This window comes from Mus caroli, unplaced genomic scaffold (assembly GCF_978045245.1).
Source record: "Mus caroli unplaced genomic scaffold, Mus_caroli_1 scaffold_3, whole genome shotgun sequence".
NCBI lineage: Eukaryota > Metazoa > Chordata > Mammalia > Rodentia > Muridae > Mus > Mus caroli.
In genome coordinates, this window is record NW_028227258.1 from 113,231,131 (window position 1) to 113,252,538 (window position 21,408).

General features: G+C 36.8%; 1 long non-coding RNA gene across 1 annotated transcript in view; it reads right to left on the bottom strand.

The window, feature by feature from the left end:
- The window catches only part of LOC110291588 (uncharacterized), a 36,866-nt gene extending 16,632 nt beyond the window's left edge, over nt 1–20,234 (bottom strand). The window contains exons 1-2 of the long non-coding RNA XR_002377585.2: nt 20,183–20,234; nt 19,479–19,590 (exon numbers count right to left, since the gene is read on the bottom strand). This is a non-coding gene — a long non-coding RNA (uncharacterized LOC110291588). The remainder of the gene's footprint in view (nt 1–19,478; nt 19,591–20,182) is intronic.
- Between the last annotated feature and the right edge of the window lie 1,174 nt (nt 20,235–21,408).

Genomic DNA, 21,408 nt, shown 5'->3' on the forward strand with positions numbered 1-21,408 from the left:
ATTTTATAACCAAAAGAGCATAGGTAGCATATCTCTTATGCATTTTAATTTACTTCTGATCCTAAGAAACTAATTATAGGAAATGAGTTTTCCAATAGTTTTTCCTTACTAACATAAGGCAATGAGCAATTTGGATACATAAAACACTTCACACTTTGGGATCCAAATTCAGTAATTTTAGTATTGTTTGTTTACAATTTTTATACGACTAAAAAACTAACACAGAAGTGGTTTGATACTGGAAAGACTTAAGTTCAGTGCTTGAGTATCTGTGTGGCATCTCTCGTGTACAGCAAAATCACTTCACTGAAATCAGACACAGTTTACTTAACAACACATTTAGAAAATATTACATGTGTTTCCCCAGCAAAGATGCCATTCAGAACCAACAAATTTCATGTTTCCACTAACCTTTCCATCAAAAGCTGCTTCAGAGAAGACGGAAGAAGATTAGAAAACGACCAGTTTAAACTTTCTATTTTTGTGTAATCAAATAGTTCACATTTCCAGGCTGCACTTTTCTTTTTAATCGACTCGCATTATTCTCTCACTCAGCCCAGCTGTTTTTGACAGACAGAACAGTGCAATTTGGGAAGTAGCAAGGGAAGTTTATAATCAGACTACAGAGATGGAAAATTACCTCCAGTGCTAAATACGAACGGATTCTACAAGATAAGAGTGAAATGAAACGCCATGATCCAGAGCAAGACTGAAACAACCCAGCTTACAGAAGTGCAAGGACACTGGCTTTGTTGGATTAAATCGCACATACTCTTGTGTTAAGAAATTGAATATTTACTGTGACCTGTAAATACAATTACAATTATTTCTCATTTTAAACTTGATAACAATAATTATTTGGTATGTTATAGTTTAAGTTGTAAATCACAACTGATTAAGGATATGCATCTGACATATTTTTTAAGTTCTTACTTCTTTATGCCTTGTTACTATGCAATTTAATTATTTTTAGTCTATTAAATTTATTTGGATTCTGATAAGTTAAAACATGGATATAATCTAGCCTCATTATTTTCTTTTTCATAACGTTCATTATTTCTTCCAACCCTACCATACCCTATGCCAAGTTCTTTCAGATTCATGACTTTTGGATTTGTTTGGTCACCTATCTAGTTCAAAAAGGGCCATCACAGTGACCAGTGGATTGGACCTGGACATTGTAGCTACATAGGATAGCAATAGGAACAAAACTATATATAGCAAACAGTTGGACCATGAAGTCACTCTCTACTGAATCCCTCTTACCAGCCATGTCTGAGAGTTTTGATATTTTTTATGGAAGTCATGTATAAATTTGAGACTTTCTCTGAGTGTTGTCATAACCATCATTCACAACACGACTACACCAGAGACACATGCGTACTTCAGAACTCTTGCATTATGTGTAAGAAAGCATTATAATTCTACAAAAGCTGATACTGTCAAGTACCAAGTTAGAATTATTCTCATCTTTGGACAGAAATGAAAAACAAGACAAGTTATAATCAAGCCCTGTCCCATTCACATCTCCAAATATGTCAAAAGCATTCTCTCAATCTCCATGGATACAGAGTAGAATAGAGAAGCCGCTTGTGACTACAAGACAGATTTTCTTCGACAGACAATGCATGTCTGGAGAGTACTGGAAGTATAGCACGCAGGCAAACACAGAATGTGGCCGGAAGTTCCCTTGCCAGTTGAATCTCCCATATTGCTCTACAAGGGTTTCTGTAGAGTTAACCTTCACTGATTATATATCATCTTCCTGGAATAGGGCATATTAATATTATGCGTGTTTTCATTTAAAAAGTTTATATATTTATGATATTCCTGATTTTTTTTTAAAAAGAAATCTAACCTGTTGCTAACAAGTCCAATAGATATTTCCTATCTCCTTAGGAAGAAGTACCTGCCTGCCTTTCTGAAAATGAACCATCTTACTTGACAGAATCTACCACAATAGTCTTTTAATTTGGCACTGTAGTTCTGAAATCAACAGCAACTGGCATAGAGACCCAAGACCAGCACATCCTGCACATTACCTCTTTATTCTTCCTTTTAAGTTGTTCAGCATTTCCATCACAGTACTCCCCAGAAAGGATCATCTTGAAATACATCTTGATGGCAAGCAAGGTGAAGAATCAAGTGTTACCACAGAATAGAAAGTATTCTTTTTTATTCTGTCAAAGTATGCTTTTTTTATTATTGAGTATTTAATTCATTTAAATTTCCAATGCTATCCCAAAAGTACCCCCCACCCTCCCACACCCACTCCCCCACCCACCCACTCCCACCTCTTGGACCTGGCGTTCCCCTATACTGAGGCATATAAAGTCTGCACGACCAACGGGCCTCTCTTTCCACTGATGGCCGAACAGGCCATCAGGCCATCTTCTGCTACATATGCAGCTAGAGACACGAGCTCTGGGTTGGGGGTGTAGGGGGGACTGGTTAGTTCATATTGTTGTTCCACCTACAGGACTGCAGATCCCTTTAGCTCCTTGGTTACTTCCTCCAGCTCCTCCATTGGGGGCCCTATGATCCCTCCAATAGATGACTGTGAGCATCCACTTCTGTGTTTGCTAGGCCCCGGCATATGGCACCCTCTAGATGGTCCATCCTTTCGTCTAAGCTCCAAACTCTGTCTCTGTAACTCCTTCCATGGGTGCCTTGCTCCCAATTCCAAGAAGGAGCAAAGTATCCACACCTTAGTCTTCGTTCTTCTCGAGCTTCATATGTTTCGCAAATTGTATCTTATATCTTGGGTATTCTAAGTTTCTGGGCTAATATCCACTTATCAGTGAATACATATCATGTGAGTTCTTTTGTGGTTGAGTTACCTCACTCAGGATGATGCCCTCCAAGTCCATCCATTTGCCTAGGAATTTCATAAATTCATTCTTTTTAATAGCTGAGTAGTACTCCATTGTGTAAATGTACCACATTTTCTGTATCCATTCCTCTGTTGAGGGGCATCTCCGTTCTTTCCAGCTTCTGGCTATAATAAATAAGGCTGCTATGAACATAGTGGAGCATGTGTTCTTCTTACCGGTTGGGACATCTTCTGGATATATGCCCAGGAGAGGTATTCCGGGATCCTCCTGTAGTACAATGTCCAATTTTCTGAGGAACTGCCAGATTGATTTCCAGAATGGTTGTACAAGCTTGCAATCCCACCAACAATGGAGGAGTGTTCCTCTTCTTCCACATCCTCGCCAGCATCTGCTGTCACCTGAATTTTTGATCTTAGCCATTCTGACTGGTGTGAGGTGGAATCTCAGGGTTATTTTGATTTGCATTTCCCGGATGACTAAGGATGTTGAACATTTTTTTCAGGTGCTTCTCAGCCATTTGGTATTCCTCAGGTGAGAATTCTTTGTTCAGTTCTGAGCCCCATTTTTAATGGGGTTATTTGATTTTCTGGAGTCCACCTTCTTGAGTTCTTTATATATATTGGATATTAGTACCCTATCTGATTTAGGATAGGTATAGATCCTTTCCCAATCTGTTGGTGGCCTTTTTGTCTTATTGACTGTGTCTTTTGCCTTACTGAAGCTTTGCAATTTTATGAAGTCCCATTTGTAGATTCTCGATCTTACAGAAAAAGTCATTGCTGTTCTATTCAGGAATTTTTCCCCTGTGCCCATATCTTCGAGACTTTTCCCCACTTCCTCCTCTATAAGTATATAGAGGAGAAAGTGGTTTTATGTGGAGTTCCTTAATCCACTTAGATTTGACCTTAGTACAAGGAGATAGGAATGGATCAATTCGCATTCTTCTACATGATAATCACCAGTTGTGCCAGCACCATTTGTTGAAAATGCTGTCTTTTTTCTACTGGGTGGTTTTAGCTCCCTTGTCAAAGATCAAGTGATCATAGGCGTGTGGGTTCATTTCTGGGTCTTCGATTCTATTCCATTGGTCTACTTGTCTGTTGCTATCAAAGTATGCTTTCAAAAGTAACTGGTTCACTGGGATTGGGTAAAAATACACTTTGTGCTCAATAGCAAAATTCAAAATTTCGAAATTGCTATCCTTTAATATTTAGGTTCAAGCAAAAGTCTTTGTAAATCTTTGTATAGCATCAACTTTCAGTATTTGTTAACTTCGTGATATTTACAAAATCACTTTCTTATTTTTCATTCTCTTTCCCTCTTTCAGTCTCTCTTCTCTGTGTGATGTATGTTTATATAAAATGCAAACACACACACACTTCTGTAGATCAGAGGCCAACTTTAGGGAACCAGCTTCTCCTTACACCATGTAAAAGCCAGAAATCAAACTTGGCCATCAGGGGCTTTATCTACTCTCCCATCTCGCCAGCACCCATCAGAAACTTCTAATTTGTCTTTATTTTTTCCACTTCATGACTATCCACACAATGATGTCTTTGATACATCTGGTCTGATCCTGATCTATCAATTCTTCCTTTCTTCCTCCCTCTGCCTATATAATGTTCTCTCTATCTTTCCCTCTCTCCCTCTCTCTCTTTCACATACACACACATACACACACACACACATACACACATGAACTAAGTGGATCACATCTTGTAGTATTTGAGAATATCTGTGGTTGCTTGTTACTATTGAGGTAAAAGTAAAAATCCTTACAGTTGTTCTGGGCCCAACTTTATCCATGTCCACAACTCTGCCTCCTTTCCAATTAATCCCTGGGTTAGTATTGCCTTTAAGTTTTCTTTGCTGGAGAACTAGCTTTTTTGAACAGTCCTTACAAACACAATATTGTAGGTTTATACTTCTTAAAACCTACTTTAATAAGGGTTCTGAAATGCTTCAACTTCCATCCAAGTAGGAGAGGAAGATGGCTAATAGGACAAAGGGGACATAGATCTGCTTAGACTTGGGGAAATTCCAATCTCTGTTGTCTACAGTCCAGATCACTAGCAAATCACAAAATATGAAACAGCTTGATCCAGAAGAAACCATGAAGCTTGTACCAGAAGTTCCTTGGTGAGGTTCTCTCTATGAAGTTATAACAGGCAGAAAAGGAAAGCAAGATGATCCAATGGCAGAGTATAGTCCACAGTCTGTTGTGTTATATTTATATTCTTTCCAAACATTATGTGCCCTCTCAGGCACCTACTCCAGCAAAACCTTACATGCCCTTTCACCAGACAGCTTCCAGAAAAACACCACATGTCTGATCTCAGAAAAACATCCTCTTTCTAGACAAGTTTCTAGAAAACCTCACATGACACAACTGGATCTCCAAAGAAACCAGGAATTTCCACATCACCACATAGAGATCCTAATTTTAAAATTTGAAAACTAACAATTTACAAATGGTGAAGCTCATTTGACAAATCTGTTTTATGCCTACCTTTAATTTTTTTATTATATTATAAAGTACCTATTTTAATGTTCTTATTTTAGTTGCTCATTAAAGTATACAGTTTAAAGAACTGAGATTCTGTACCTTTTTTTGGTATGTTTTGACCCATTTATATATAATGCTGTTAGCTTAGTAAATATTTACTCTCTATGAAAGAATTCATCTGGAACAAGTTATTTTGCCTCATTAGCTTTGATGTCTTTAATTTAAAACTGTGGTCATGAGGATTCCCAAGGACACTAGTTACTGCAACTAACAAATACCATAATCCCTGTCAAGCAATTAGCAATGTGTTGGACTCATTATGTCCAATTAATTATTTCCCAGTATGATCAATTTCATTATTTTTTCAAATATTTTGAAAATTTAGATTCCTAAATCTTATCATAAGAAAAATAAAAAGATCAAAGAGAGAATACAAAAAAATTATATATAAATAAATTCAGTGTATAGTTATATAAATGTTAATTTCAGGAAAAAATGAGTAGAGGCATTTATGTGGCTGACAGAAGTATTGAAATAAACACAAATATTTCAATTTATTAATACTTTCGTGACAGGAGGAGGGTGGTTTCGATTTATAGTTTTTAAGCTTGTAAAAACTACTAACTCAATATTTACCAAAGCTCAACTTATGCTGGATAAGGACTCATCATTTCCAATCTATAAGAATTTTAAACCAGAGACAGCTGTTTTTTAAGGAACAAGAGCTACAGTGTGACGATATGAAGAGAAACTCAGAAGCTGAATCCATGTTTGTTCCTAACCTTCCCATAGCTAACACAAGTACTTACAGAGCGTTTTAGACATTCCCTACTGTAGATACTTTCTGCTGTTTTGGTTTTGTGGTAGATGAGCTTTTAACTTACGTCTTTACCCTCACTACCCTCTCTTTTGCTATTCTTGGTAATTTTAACATAATAGTACATTTCAATCATCATTGTTAGTTCTTAAAAAAAAATACTTGCTATCTCTAAATTTTATCTACCATAAAATGTTTACATTTTCCATTTAAATTTTGTTTGATGTTCTTTCCATCTAATACTGATAGCAATAAATTTTACTGTGCATTTAATTGGTTGTGGGCAGAGGCCTCAATATTAATTATGCCCCGGAGACACCAGCCTGACAACCTAAGATTTCATGTAAAAAATAATACTTGAAGTTTCATTTGATTTGGTGTTTGTTTCATGTATGACTGGGCACGTGCTTATGTACATGTGAAAATGAGGTTGATGTCCTGTCCTTCTTATAAGTCTCCATTGTATTTTAAATGGCAAGATCCAGATTGGTTGTGATGGTGCACAGCTTTAATCCCAGCAGGCAGAAGCAAATAGATTTCTGTGAGTTCAAGGCCAGCCTGGTCTACAAAGTGTGTTCCAGGACATCCAAAGCTACAGAGAGAAATATTGTCTTAAAAAACAAACAAACAAAAAAGATAGATAGATACATTAGATAGATAGATAGATAGATAGATAGATAGATAGATAGATAGATAGATAGATGATAGGTAGGTAGATAAATAGGGAAAAAGAAAGAAAGAAAGAAAGAAAGAAAGAAAGAAAGAAAGAAAGAAAGAAAGAAAGAAAGAAAGAAAGAAAGAAAGAAAGACAGGAAGGAAGGAAGGAAGGAAGGAAGGAAGGAAGGAAGGAAGGAAGACAGACAGACTGTCTGGAAGAAAAAGAAAGAAAGAAAGAAAGAAAGAAAGAAAGAAAGAAAGAAAGAAAGAAAGAAAGAAAGAAAGAAAGAAAGGAAGGAAGGAAGGAAGGAAGGAAGGAAGGAGGAAAGAAAGAGACAGGAGGGAAAGGAGGGAGGGAGGGAGGGAGGGAGGAAGGAAGGAAGGAAGGAAGGAAGGAAGGAAGGAAGGAAGGAAGGAAGGAAGGAAGGAAGAAGGATGTGGGCAGGGTCTCTCACAGAAGTTGGAGTTTACCATTCAATAGATTGGCCAGCAAGCCCCAGGATTCTGCCTGTCTCCGCTTCACAAGCAGTTGGATTACGGATAAGCATCACTCTCTTGATTTAATAACAGGAATGCTGGGAATTGACACTTGTGCAGCAAACTTTTGGCGAATTGAGCCATCTACCTATCCATACTTTTTATAATTTATGTATTAAAAAGGGTCTCATTATAGAATCTCAGGTTGGCTCTGAATTCATCTTCCTGCATCAGAAGGGATTACAGGTGCACGCTACCATACAAAGCACTTTGTCGGGTTGTGTGTTCCATTTGTATTTTCTGCCTTTGTGTTAGGAAACATGGACTTCTGAAAAATCTTTTGACTACACAGAATCCCCTAAAATACATTTGTGCAGCATTTAAGGTGTTGAATGCATAGACTTTCTGGGTGAGGTGAATGCCACACGATATTATTTCACAAACTGAGATGTTTAAAATATGCAGGGTGTGTGTGTATGTGTGTGTCCACAAAGGACAAAACACCAAGAAATGAAAGCACAAGAAAATGATGCAATGAGAAGTGGTAAGCACAGCATATGTGAGATGCTGCCACTTGACTATGGCATATATTTTACTAAGAACTACTTATCCTATGTAGACAGAGTCAGCTTTAAAACACAGCATATGTACAGCACAGCACATGAATCTGTACCACCACTGTTCTTTACATCGCCAAGTATTATCTCTGTGCATGCCTGATGTTCCTCGAGAATCATGATGTTATAAAGCCCCATTCTCCACACAGTGCATCACTGACCACAGTAATTCTATATGGCATATGACTGTATTCAATAACACAATGTCTTACTTCTGTTAGATTCTTCGTTGTTAAAGCTAAAATAACTTTTGTTCATTCTGATCATTCTGGGTCCTGTATTCTCTGTGTGTGTGCTTCTGTCTCTCACTCTCTTTCTCCCATCTCCCACTTCTGCTTAGCCTGGCCTGGCCCTAGTGGAGAAAGAGTGAGATGGGACATGGTTCCTGTCCCTGGAACAAGGCCCTGGTGTGAGCCTCCAGGAGATGCCAAGCCTCGTGTGACCATGGTGGGGACAGTGACATGGTTCTTGCCTCTAGGACGGGGCCCCTATGTGAACCTCCACAAAGTTAGATAGCTGCTGTAGGTGTAGGGCCTGTTTGTCTAATAGTGTAAACATTTTCACATTCCTCCAAGGAATATCCTCTCTGGTAACATTAATGACTTCATGATAATCAGACAGCACAGGTACAGGAGGCAAAGATGTGACTAATGTTTCAACAAAATGGTAAATGCTGGGACCTTACAACAGCCCTTAAAGTCTAGGGGAAAGCACTCTATATATGTGGGTTCAAAATATATAATTTCCCAACCATGCAACATATAAAGATTTAATATGAATTAATAGGGGCTTCATGAATCTAAAGGAACAAAGGCAGTTGCATTCATGAGGCAACTTGTCAGAAAAATACAAAGGTAGGCAGGGCAGATTACTGAGTCCAAGGTCAGCCAAGGACTTGGTAAGGTTAGGCCCAGATGGTGTAGAAATGGTAATTTCAGGGCAGGGTCCACCCAACTATCTTATCATCTGTACTTAACAGGGGAGGGCTGATCTCTGAATTGTTTTGCAAGGTTAAAAAAAAAAATGTATGCTTGCTGTCTGTTAAGAATCAAAGGGCTGGGGTCATAGGATGCTGATTCATAAAATAATCTAAAGGAAACCTGAAGTGAATGAATGGGATTGGTATGTAAAATAAAAGGCTGGAACCTGTTCTGTAGGAGATGAGCTATCTGGAGAATTTTTGTTTGTTTGTTTGTTTGTTTTTTGGAGAGAGAGGGGGAAAGGGAAGGAGAGAGATGAGAGAGAGAAGGAAGGGGGAGGGAAAGAGAGGGAGAGAATGAGGAAGGGAGGGAAAGAGAGACCAAGGAAGGAGGAGGAGGGGGAGGAGGAGGGGGAGGGGGAGGGGGAGAGAGACGGAGAGACAAAGACAGAGACAGAGACAGAGACAGAGACAGAGACAGAGACAGAGACAGAGACAGAGACAGAGCAATCTGGAAAGCCATCTCAGCAGAGTGTAGGGCACCAGCCTGGACCTAAGATTTGACTTTCAGTCATTCTTATTCCTGCTCCCAAACACCCCTCCTCTCTGAACCCCTCTTCATGCTGAGGCTACTCATTCTATCTCCCCCCCACCTTGTGTCTGTTTGTGGTGTGTGCGTGTGTGTGTGTGTGTGTGTGTGTGAAAGACTTTCAGTGAAAGGGGTATCTGTTATCAATAATCCGTAGAATATCATAGAATATCAACAGTTTTGTCTTGCTGTAAATAATAAATTCAATTCTGAATATTTTATTTATAATAAAATGAGCACAGTGGTTTCCAATTAGCTGGTAAAGAGAATCTTAGCAACATGAGGAACAGTTTTTGAAAATTTACTTTCTAAAGCAGCTCACATAATTATAGAAATGCTAAGAAGAAATCATTCTGTCACTTTTTCCTTAACAGTTGTACTGGATTGCCAAGAGTGTCTAATTAAAGAAAGATTGTGGAAACAGCAACACCTCGATACATTATTTATGCAAATATTTGTAGAGCAGAAAATTGTAAATTAACATTATATCAAGTTTCACAAATATTGTCTAACTCCTGTTTACAAACCAGGATCAGATTCTGTGAGAATACTGCTAGCAACATAATTAAAGATCAGAAGATTCATTTGGTTGTAATGAAAGGTAAAAGTGAAAAGACAACAGTCAGTTATCCTTTGTAATTACATTTCTCCACAGCTTTTGACTAGCAGTGCGGTTTTAGGCAAATACAGCCAGGTTCGAGGCTTGGTGATTCAGATGTTCTCTGGTGAGAAAATAACAGTGCCTATGTATTTTAAATCAGCCATATTTTGCTTTACTGTGCACTTCAGATTAATAAGGTTAATATTTTTATATTTGAGACAGGGTCTTAAGTTTTCAACATTGAACCTGTGTTCTTCCTGCCTCTATGTCCTAAATGCTGGGACATCAGGTATGGATGTGCCCTCTCTGTGGTTTATGTGGAGCTCAGGATATATCTCAGGGATTCCTGCATGCTGTGCAAGCACTCTTTCGGATAGTTACACTGGAAACTATTTTACAGCTTCTAAATTACAGAATCTCTGGTCCCAACATTCATAGAAATTTTCTTTTTAGAAACTGATTCTTGGAAACTTCTTAGAAAGCCAGTCTTGAAATTTGTATTCATAAAAGAAAGCATGCTGGCAGGTAAGATATGTGACTGACAGGAGCATTGTGGGGAATTGTTTTATAGTGTTCTCCATAGATCCTAGCAACATACACTCCTATAATGATAGCATCCTTAATACAATACATATTGCACATCCAGACCTAAACAAACTTTATAGAAACAAATATTGATATTTGCTGCCTGAAATAAATGAAAATACACAAAGCAATTAACACAATGACCCAGAAATTCTGGAGGTGAAAGTCCTTTCCAATAGAATAAAACACATTCGTCTATGTCTTTTACCCAGATTTCTTTCTCTTTCTTTCTTTCTTTCTTTCTTTCTTTCTTTCTTTCTTTCTTTCTTTCTTTCTTTCTTTCTTTCTTTCTTTCTTTCTTTCTTTCTTTCCTTTCTTTCTTTCCTTTCTTTCTTTCTTTCTTTCTTCCTTTTCTTTCTTTTTCTTTCTTTCTTTCTTTCTTTCCTTCCTTCCTTTCTCTCTCTCTCTCTCTCTCTCTCTCTCTCTCTCTCTCTCTCTCTCTCTCTCTCTCTTTCTTTCTTTGTAATCTTGCATGATGTAAAATTTTCATTTCTCTTCCAGTAAGGTTTCTCTCTTTAGACTCAGCGATCCATACAATGGAGAGGGCCTGCCACCATAACAAGTCAACTGAGAAGTCTGGCTCAAGCACCTTGTCATCTATCTTTCAAAATTGAAGTGAACTGTTTCCACTGTCAGGAACTCAAGAATAGCAAATAAATAAAGGTCTAGCAAATCAAATAAAACAAAATAAAAAGAACACATCATGCAATAATGATAGGAATTCTTGGATAAAAAGAATTTGAATATCAGTGCATTCTTCAATGTCAAGAGATTAAAAAGAAAGTGCTGAAGTGATACCAACTTACACAGAAAAAAATTACAAAAGCCTGCTGCCATCTACGATCAGCAAGGAAACTCTTAGTACACTAGCAGTGGGAAAGTACTTCTTAAAAAGAGAATTGTCTTAGAGCAACTATCTTGAAGCCAAAACATTCATTTTTCATAATAATAATCTAGACTATAAGAAATAATTAATAAAATTAATCATTGACTTAAGCTAAAATGAAGCATATCTACTTCAAAAATAATGTGCATGGAAGTACATTCTTCATAGACATGTATATGTAACATATATCCAAATATAAAATCTCTTATACATATATAGATTTTACCAGTTTTACATCTTACAAAAATTAGAACCCTGCTAATTTCTTTACATTTGTTAAATAAATATGAGAATACCTTCTAGACTTGAAGTCCAGAAGTACAGTTTCAGACACCATCCAAAACACAGAGTACATACAAGAACAAAGGCACAAGTGACCTTCATCATCTGTTTTATCAAAATCTTCATTAGAAGGATGTATAATTAAGTTACAGATGTTAAGAATATTAATATTCTGCTTATATTAAGGTATCTGATAAGCTGTGTTTTTATTCTATAAAGAAATAGTTTTGAGGTGGGTGTCACTCACTGTTAGAATATTAGGTTTGCATGCACGGGGCTCTGCTTTAAATCTCAAATGGTACAAAAATAAATTAAAATAGTAAATTTAGATATGAAGACAGGCAAGTGGGCAGGGAGGGAGGAAGAAGGAAAGAAGGAAGGAAGCAAGAAAAGAGGAAGAGAGGGAGGAAGGCTAAACAGAAGGAAGAAAACTTAAGAATATCAACTTTGAAAACCAACAAAATGTTAAAGGGATTAAGACATGTATAGCACACCATCAAAGGAAGCAAACAGTGTGCTTATTAAGTATACATTATGAAATGTGGTTGAAACTACACACATACCAAGATGGCTAAAGTATGAACATTATATGCAAGTGAACATATATTGCTTAGTTTAATTTCTAAATATTTATTTCAGAGGTGAGAATTCATGTTCACAGGGAGACTTGTAAATAACATGAAATTCCACAAATATTATTTAGTAGATGAAGAGTCAAGCCAAATAAACTTGTATCTATATATAAACTCTGTGACCTCATCAGGAAATGAAAACTAAATTGCTATTGAGATATGTATGCTGAAGAGTGAACAAACTTCAATAAATTGGTTGGAGTGGATAAAGTATCAAGAGAATATATACAGTTCAATTTCAGATTTCATAAAGGAGCATAACTATAGAGAATAATTGATTGCTGTGTTAGCAAAGGGGTAGAGCTTCTTGTGGCTACTGATACAAAATAGGAAAGAATTGTAAATACCATAGAAAAAGCTATTTTTTTATTATAGGCAATTAATTCAATGGGGAAGCCCTGTTATAAAACTATATAGACCATCATACAGGCAAATCCACATAAACACTGAGTACAAATGTAAGTAGATACAAATAAATAAACACTCTAGTGTTAACAACACCAATGTCCTAGGTTGGTAGATGCTGCATTTCTCTTTGACACGATGTTACAAAAGAAAAGGATGGGTACACAGTGGGTGTACAGGGCCGATTTTTAAGTGACTTTGTAAAATCCTGTGAATTTGCATTAATTTCAAATAAAAACTAACATTAAGTTAGATATAGAATTAATTAGTTTTCAGTATCACTTGAGATAGAGATCCCATTCCTTTAATTAATTTATTAATTAATTTATTTATTTTTAACCATTAACATAATAGGTTATCAGGAATTAATTTAGGGAAAGATGGGAAAGTTGTTCACTTGCTCTGGGAGGGAAGGATCTACACACTGTTTTGGTACTGTGCATTCTCTGTGGAGGCTCCTGGGCCAGGTTCACCTCCTGTGTCTATTTTGACATATGATCTTGAATATAATAGTATTCTTCAATTATAAACATTCTCTCCTGAGGATAGGGGAGGCTCCTGAGACTCCAGAAGTAAACAACTTGTCAATTCGAAAGAGTTTTGCCTTAGCAGAAAGAGTAAAGGCAGACTTGTAGAAGACACTGACTCCATGGGCCTTGGAGAGACACCTGTACCTGTTTGTAATGTGGACAAGGAGTTACAAGGCTGTAATTTTACAAATGCTGACTTGCATTTCTATGCAGTGCTTTTACGAGTCATCTCTACTCCTGTAAGTGTCCTCTCATCCATACTCCTGCTAATAATCCCAGTGGAATCTGTTGACTCGCCAACTTGGTATTTTGTGAAATCATAAATTTGGTCAATATTAGGCTCTTGTGTGTGATGTGTGCATTTTCTATCCCCTGGAAAAGTCTGTCACACACATATATTTATTAGCAAACTTTCTGGTTCCTTAATGACTGCATCTTTATGATTACTAACTGCATTCTCGACTAAATATTAACCTCATATCTACATTGTTGTTCATATTTTTCTTATGAAAAATATGACTAATTGGTATAAAGAGCATGCTAGAGTATATAGTCAGAGGTAATTGCTAAGAATTATCCTCATGTGTATATTGCCTACTTTAGCTAGTCATTGCTATAAAGCATATTCAGAGAACACAGTCAAACACCATTCTTTATGATCTCTTTAAAGAATAAAGGGAGAAGGTTGGAGAGTAGGTGTGGAGAAAGGGCACCTTAGGTGCCTTCACTACTGGGCAGAGGCTTGTTCCATAGCCTTTTGATGTCTGCTACATTCTTTAAATTCTTGCCATTTTTCTCCAGTCAGGGATTTTGAAGAGTTTGTCTTACAAATTCAGATAAGCTGTTTGCCTTTCCTTACAAAGTTTAGGAGCCCAGAATCTACTATAGAGGCTGCCAGGACTAGATTGAGGGATGCTATCCTCAGTGGTTTAGCATTTCTTGAAGGCTGAAACATCCCAGGAACTCATCACAGACATAGTGAAATTTCCCAGTTAGGATGCCTGCTGCTATACACGAGATAATAGGAAAGAGTGCTCTGCTTATCCCTTAACTCAAGCCTAACAACTTCAGTTAACTTCATGACCTAAAATGAGAGAGTCAGTACAATGGAACGTCTACAGGTGCAGGGGTGAGCTAAGGTCCAAGAACTGAAAACTCTGAAGAGACAGAGTCATTTACCAGTTGTTGTAATTTCATCTTCTCTGGCACAATTGTCATCTCCTTGTGCTAAACGACCTTTTCCCCTGTAGTTAACCCTGTCTTTTTGTCTATGTTAAGCATATTATACAGTGTATACCCTTGTTCAGATTCAACAAAACTTACCAAAATGCAGCTTTTTCTGATTTGATAGTTTAAAACCCAGAGCATAAAGATATATCTCTCCAGTGCTGTACAAGGAAACATTGCTAACTTTTCTCTCAAAGATTTCTACAAATGTACTTGGTGTTTCTGAGCAGCATTCTACTGCTGTCACAGCTGCTCAACAGATGTTTAGCTCTGCGAATGCATAGAAGCACATGGAGATCTGCATGCATGTTGGTACACAGTTCACTTCAAAGACAACTATGAACAAAATGCTATTAAGTAACTGGTTGGATACGTGTGCATATTTCCAATAGAAAGTTGTAAAATGTGTGTCTCTGGATTGTGAACCAACTGAGCCTTCCCTATGGACTCTAAATGAATCCTTATCTTTTTATTAAGAGAGAAAATGGCCTATACTTTTATAACTGTACAATTATATATGTTTGAAAACTAAAATTATTCAAGAAAGAAAGCTGTGAAATAGAAGAGACCGTCTTATATTTCAAATAGTCATTTCAGCATTGAAGCATTTTACAGACACAAAGGCCTAAAAATGGATTTTTTTTCTAAAAGAATTGAACCAGTCAACAACAATGAAAGATGCTTTGTTGTTTCTATCTATATTTTCTTTCTTCTTTCCTCTGGCAACTTTGAAGTCATTCCCCGAAGCTATGTCTCAGTGCCTTCCTTCCATTGGAGAAGTCATACACAGTGGAATTTGTATAATTGCCTGGAACAGTATTATTTTAAGATACTAATGATATGGAATTTAATAAATTGCAGTTTTAGTTTACCACTTTTGGTTCTTATTATTTCAATATTTCCTTTAATAGCATTTTAATTTCATTATGTTCGTTATATTTCCACTAACTTTATTGCTTGCTTTATATCCTATGTTAATTACTTTGTGTCTCCTCTAAACTAATTTTCTCCTTCACTACTCAAGGGAATTTTCTCTCACACATACTGAAATAAAAACCCAACAACCCTAAAATATACACTGTGGCTTAAAGAAACAATAATTCAATTTACTAGAAAAATATCAGATGATAATCATTACATATTTACAAAGCAGTGGGCCCAGTAATCAAAACAGCAAAAGCAAGGCCATTGGCTTCGCAGAGCTTACAATAAAGCCAAACCAGAAATAAATAAACACTCAATGATATTAGAAATTAAACATAGAGGAATAAGGTCAAAACAGCTGAATATTTGGATGGCCAAGAGGCTGAGGGGTAGGGGAAGGGGAGAGAGAGGAAGTCATGTGCAGGTGAGATGTTTACAGATGCTTATTAGAGAGTAGATGGGATACCATGGGCAGCTATCATTCAGCAGTTCTAAATCCTTCTTCTGATCCTAAGCATTGGAGTTCCTGAGAAAGTAACTCTTGTATTGTATTGTATTGTATTGTATTGTGTTGTGTTGTGTTGTGTTGTGTTGTATTGTGCTGTGTTGTGTTGTATTGTACTGTATTGTGTTGTATTGTATTGTGTTGTGTTGAGTTGTGTTGTGTTGTGTTATATTGTACTGTACTGTACTGTGTTGTGTTGAGTTGTGTTGTGTTGTGTTATATTGTACTGTACTGTGTTGTATTGTTTTGTACTGTTTTGTGTTGTATTGTGTAGTACTGTATTGTAAACTCCATCTTTGAATAATTTGCATTTTTAGCATTTGCAATGGCAATGAGAAAGCATGCTTCTATGTGTTTTGTCCATAAGTCTTCATGCAATTCTTACAAAAGCCATGCTCATATCCTTATGTTGTATATTGGAAGACCGGGGATCATATAGGTTAAATGACATTCTATAAAGTATTTTCTTTAGAAGATGGTGCAACCACTTCCACCTAGCCAAGCAGTATAGCCAGTGTTGGAACTACAAACATTGTTCTCTAATCTACTCTCAACCCCTCATCTCTGGCAAAAGAAGCCTGCTCATCTGATGGCCTTTAAGGATCTAACAACTTGTCTCTAATATCCTGAAAGGCAAAAACTTCAGCAATATGGCTTTTTTTCTACGACAAGTCTGAATATTGTGCTGTAGGTAATAGAAGTTGATATATTCAGTTGATATATTTTGAATTTCCTTCAGAACAATGACGGGCAAAAAGTCACCAATTATCAATTTCAACAAAGACTAATCTATTTTGGTCAATGTTATCAGAGTTTAGTAGAGAGAATCCTCATTCTGCAGAAAAAGTAGACAGAAAGAGGGAACTGAATTCAAATATAGCTTTCAAAGATGTCTCAATGACCTGCTCCCTTAGGCCAAAGTTCATTCTTAGGCATCCCCACCACACTAGCAGCCTCAAAGATTACAAGTGAACCTGTTGAGTTGTCTTGCTTCAGATGATAACAACTTGAGACTACTAAAACATTGAAATATAACTCACATATATTATATATTGCCCCATTATTTGTCAATTTGAGTGCATATTCTGGGGGTAGATTGAACAAAACTTACATTGCACATAATCAGCAAGTATGAGCAAATATACAAAGAGGAAAAACAAACAAGGAAACAAAAAACAACCACAAAAACAAACACAAAAACAAACAAACAAAACTAAGCAACCAACCAGACTAACCAACAAAAACAGGAGTTCTAGTTCCAGTACACATATAAGCAAGAATGCATGAAAACATGAGACGCTACCAAACTACAGGCAGAAATGTCGCCAAGAAATAATAGATGTACAGGAAGGATGTGGCTAACAGAGACCAGCTGCAGTACATAAAGGGAACTGATTGTCTGATGAACAGAAAAATATCAGGGCTACTTATTAATAATTTATATAGCTTTTCAAATAATTAAGAGTTGGAAGATCAAATAATTTCTTAATGGGTGTGATAGAAAAATATTCAAAGAGAAAAAATCTATATTGGAGCACATGTAGGAAAAGATGAAACGTACTGAAGGCAGTTAAATGAGAACACTAGGCTCTTTGGAAGTCTCAAAGCTCCGATAGATAATTCAAATGAAAAACAGTTTGTGACTGAGGAGTAAGAGACTAACAGTTGCTGAGGTTCTGAAATCACAGGGCATTGAGAAAGGCAGCTGTGAAAAGAGACAGGACTGCAAAGATGATTTTCACTTAATATGAAATTTTTATTATTTTCAGTCCAGTTAGGAAGATTTACTGCAATTTCAGTGTTCTGGAGACAAATAGGTGTCAGGTTTAAAGTAATGTAACTAATGCAAAAGGATGTGAATTTTCAGTGCTGCACAAACTGTGCAATAACTGATGTAATAAAGTCCTTTATTCTTGTTAAAGACTCATCATGAAAATTTACCTTCGGCGCCACAACACATCATATGTTTAGCTTTCTTTCTTGCTCTTATTTTCAGTAATGAACATTTTCAATGTTGCATATCTTTATTTGTCAAGCATAATTATATTCTTGTAGAGTTCCTAAATAAGTAAATAGTTCTGCTAAAGTTGGAGAATTGCTTTAAAGACTCTTTAGAAGAAGAAATGATTCTTCAGGATGAAATAAATTGGGCTTTCTATGATTTTGTAATAGTTCTTGGTTTATAAATGATAAGGATACTAAATAGACATCAAACCAGGCAAAACAGTCTAGACAGCAGTTATACAAAAGCCTTGATCAGTTCCAGGTATCTCCAGGGAAATGTACAAAGAAAACACAATGAGATATCCATGTATACAAGATTATAATTATAATTATAATTATTATTAATTACAGGAAACAAGAACATTTAAAGAAAGAAAAATGTACACAGTTTTTATGTCTGTAAGTTGACTCATGGATGTAAGAAATACTGTGTGACAAAGTTCTTCATAAGCATGCTGTTCACCAGAACACTTTGATAATATTCAGGACATACAGAAAACCTTAATAGTCACTGAGTGTGGGATATATAAAGAAGCTGTGGTATTTAATCTAAGATGAGCAGTAGAAAGAGTGAAGATTGTGACCACAGAAAAGATCCCGAGTCACATTAGGGCAATGGAAATAAACCACACACAGGAACAAATACCACATGATGTGAGTGGCAGAACTGGTCCATCCAAACAGTGTTGAACATTCCAAACACTGTTGAACATCTAGAGACAAAGAGATTAAGTGGAGGAGATAGAAGTCAGGGAGTACCATATTGAGGTCATGTACAAAGTAAGTGTAGAGGTCTAATGCATAGAATAAAGACTGTCATCAAACTAGTATATATTTGAGACATGTAGTAAATAGACTATAATTTCTCTTATTCCAAAAATACATATGCAATAGTTAGAAAAAATAATGAAATGAAAGATGCGCCTATTAACCTGCTTCATATTGAGATATCCTGCTAAGTACTTTAAATATACATATGGAATGAGATAAACGAAAGGTCTAAAGAAATGCTCAGAGGGAAAGCCACTTGCAAGCTATTGTGTAGGACCTGGGTTAGAATACCAAGGCACATATCCAACAGCTCACTCTTGCCTGTTATCCTGTTTTACTGAGTATTATGCCTTCTTCCACCCACTGTAATCATTCTCATTCGTGTGACACACACAAACACACTCAAACAAGCTCACAGACACACGAAATAAAATACATTTTAAAAAGAATAATTCAAAAAGAGGGGATTTTTCAAAAAAAATGAATGAATGATACAAAAATTAGAAGTAGACATAAAAACATCTTTATGGTTTAATACGCTAATGTGTATAGGCACTGTAGCAAGGGCCTTATGGATGAGTCTGTGAGCATCACTACTGGTTCTTTTTTCTGCAGATACTGACTTCTTAGTTGCAGTTGGCCAATCCATACATGTTATTGGTCATCTAAATGTAACAGTTTTCTAAATTGTAAAATGAAATGTCACTCACCAGTTTTCTCTGACATCACTGTTTAGCCTCATGTACATCTACATTTTGTTCTGTGAAACACATTCTTTATGTTTTCATCTTCTTTTTGAACTCATGTTGCCAAAGGAAGACCCTGTGGGACAAAAATGGAAGACATATCCTCATGAGGTTAGAGAATATTTACCCTGAGCAGGTGCAGCCGCTGTAGTTCCCCATCCCCAACATAACAACATATCATTAAGTCATGCCTTATAAATAACAGGGTATTTCTTAAAGTCCTACGGCTGGGCATCCCAAGAGAGCTTTCTACTTGGTCCCACACTAGTCAAATACCTTACCATGTCTTCCTTATGTGTGTGTGTGCATTCGGTGAATATTTCTCGAGTATTTGATTCTCATTGTATGAAAAATATTTCCACTCACAAGTGTCATATCCACATGACTCCGTTGTTTCCAAAAGGCCTGAGTTCTTAGTACTATTTTGTTTTATGCACTTTTTGCTTTAAGATCTGGGAATGGGCCATGCTAACCCAAATTCCCTTGGATGCACGGATAAACGCACACAGACACACAGTTCTCCCCCCCCCCCTCTCTCTCTCATTTCTCTCTCCAGTTAATCTTAAAATAATTTTGCTAACTCAATGACTGGGCACTCCTAAATCCTCCCTGGATCCGCAGGCAAAATCAAATAGAGTGGGCATTGGTCACTCTAACGGAAAACTCACATGGCTGGTGGCTGTTTGGCGTTACCTCCTGCTGCTTCTCCTCGCGCCTAATTCTCTCTAGATTCTTCCTGCTTCCTCCAGTGCAACTCTAAGTGTCCCGCCCTCTCTTCAGTCATTGGTTGCTTCTAGCTTTATTGATCGATCAAGGACCAATTGTGGAACAGAATCTGAGCATTAGACCCACCTACACTAATACAGTTCAGACTTGGGATTTGCATAGGAATTCGGGTGGCAGGAACCAAGTGGTAATCTCAGTCCAGGCACCTGGTGTTCTACAGTATTACTGCGATGACAGTTGTGAAATATGGTGGGATCAGGAGCATGCTCTACTGACGTTGTTACATACAGAGCTCCCAGCAAACAAACAACCCAAGTAACAAGTGTAGCAAACAGTCTTAGTTCTTTTTTTTTTTTTCTATTTTCTTCTAATTTATTTATTTGCTGTATGTACACGTGCATGAATGCACACGTGTTTATGCCGTGGGTCAGCATACCGTGGTGTAGATTCGAGAGTCAGAGCACAACTTAAAAGTAACTGTTTCTCTAACCATGTGGCTCTGAGGTCAAAGTCAGATGCTCACGCTTAGCAACAGGTGACTTTTTGGACTATCTGTCTCTAATTAAAGATGGCACTTAGTTTCTTGTTTGTATGTTTGTTTTTCTTACGTTCTAAATCCTCAAAGTCACAGTTTCAGCAAAAATGATGTCTGAGATCATCAGAAGACAATGTTACATTTGGTTTTACATTGTAATCAACCCAGATAATTGTTATAATTGAATTTTCTAATTTGTTACTAGGAAGTCAGGATTGTTATTAACATTATTATCCTATTTGAAAAGCATCTAGTTGTCTTATAAATAAATATAAGTAGGAGAATAATTGTATTCCAGCTTTAGTGCTAAAAATCCTCTTTTACTGAAAAGGAGCGTGTACTTGTACTCTGTTGATATTCCCCAGCGATCACAGGAAAGGCAGCTTTCACACCGCCCTCTTGCCATGTGCTCTAGCCATGTGTCTTATGATCAAGTCAAACATCACAGGCTTTCCTGTGATGAGGGCACTGATGAGGAATGGCAGTTTAGCACATGAAAATGTGGATGCTTTGTCCTTTACACTCTACAAAAGAATTTGAAAAATACTTAGGCACATATTTGTTGTTTATGAATACAAGGTATTTAATATATTAAAGAATTTCTGTCATTTCTTTGTAAAATAAAAATTTTAA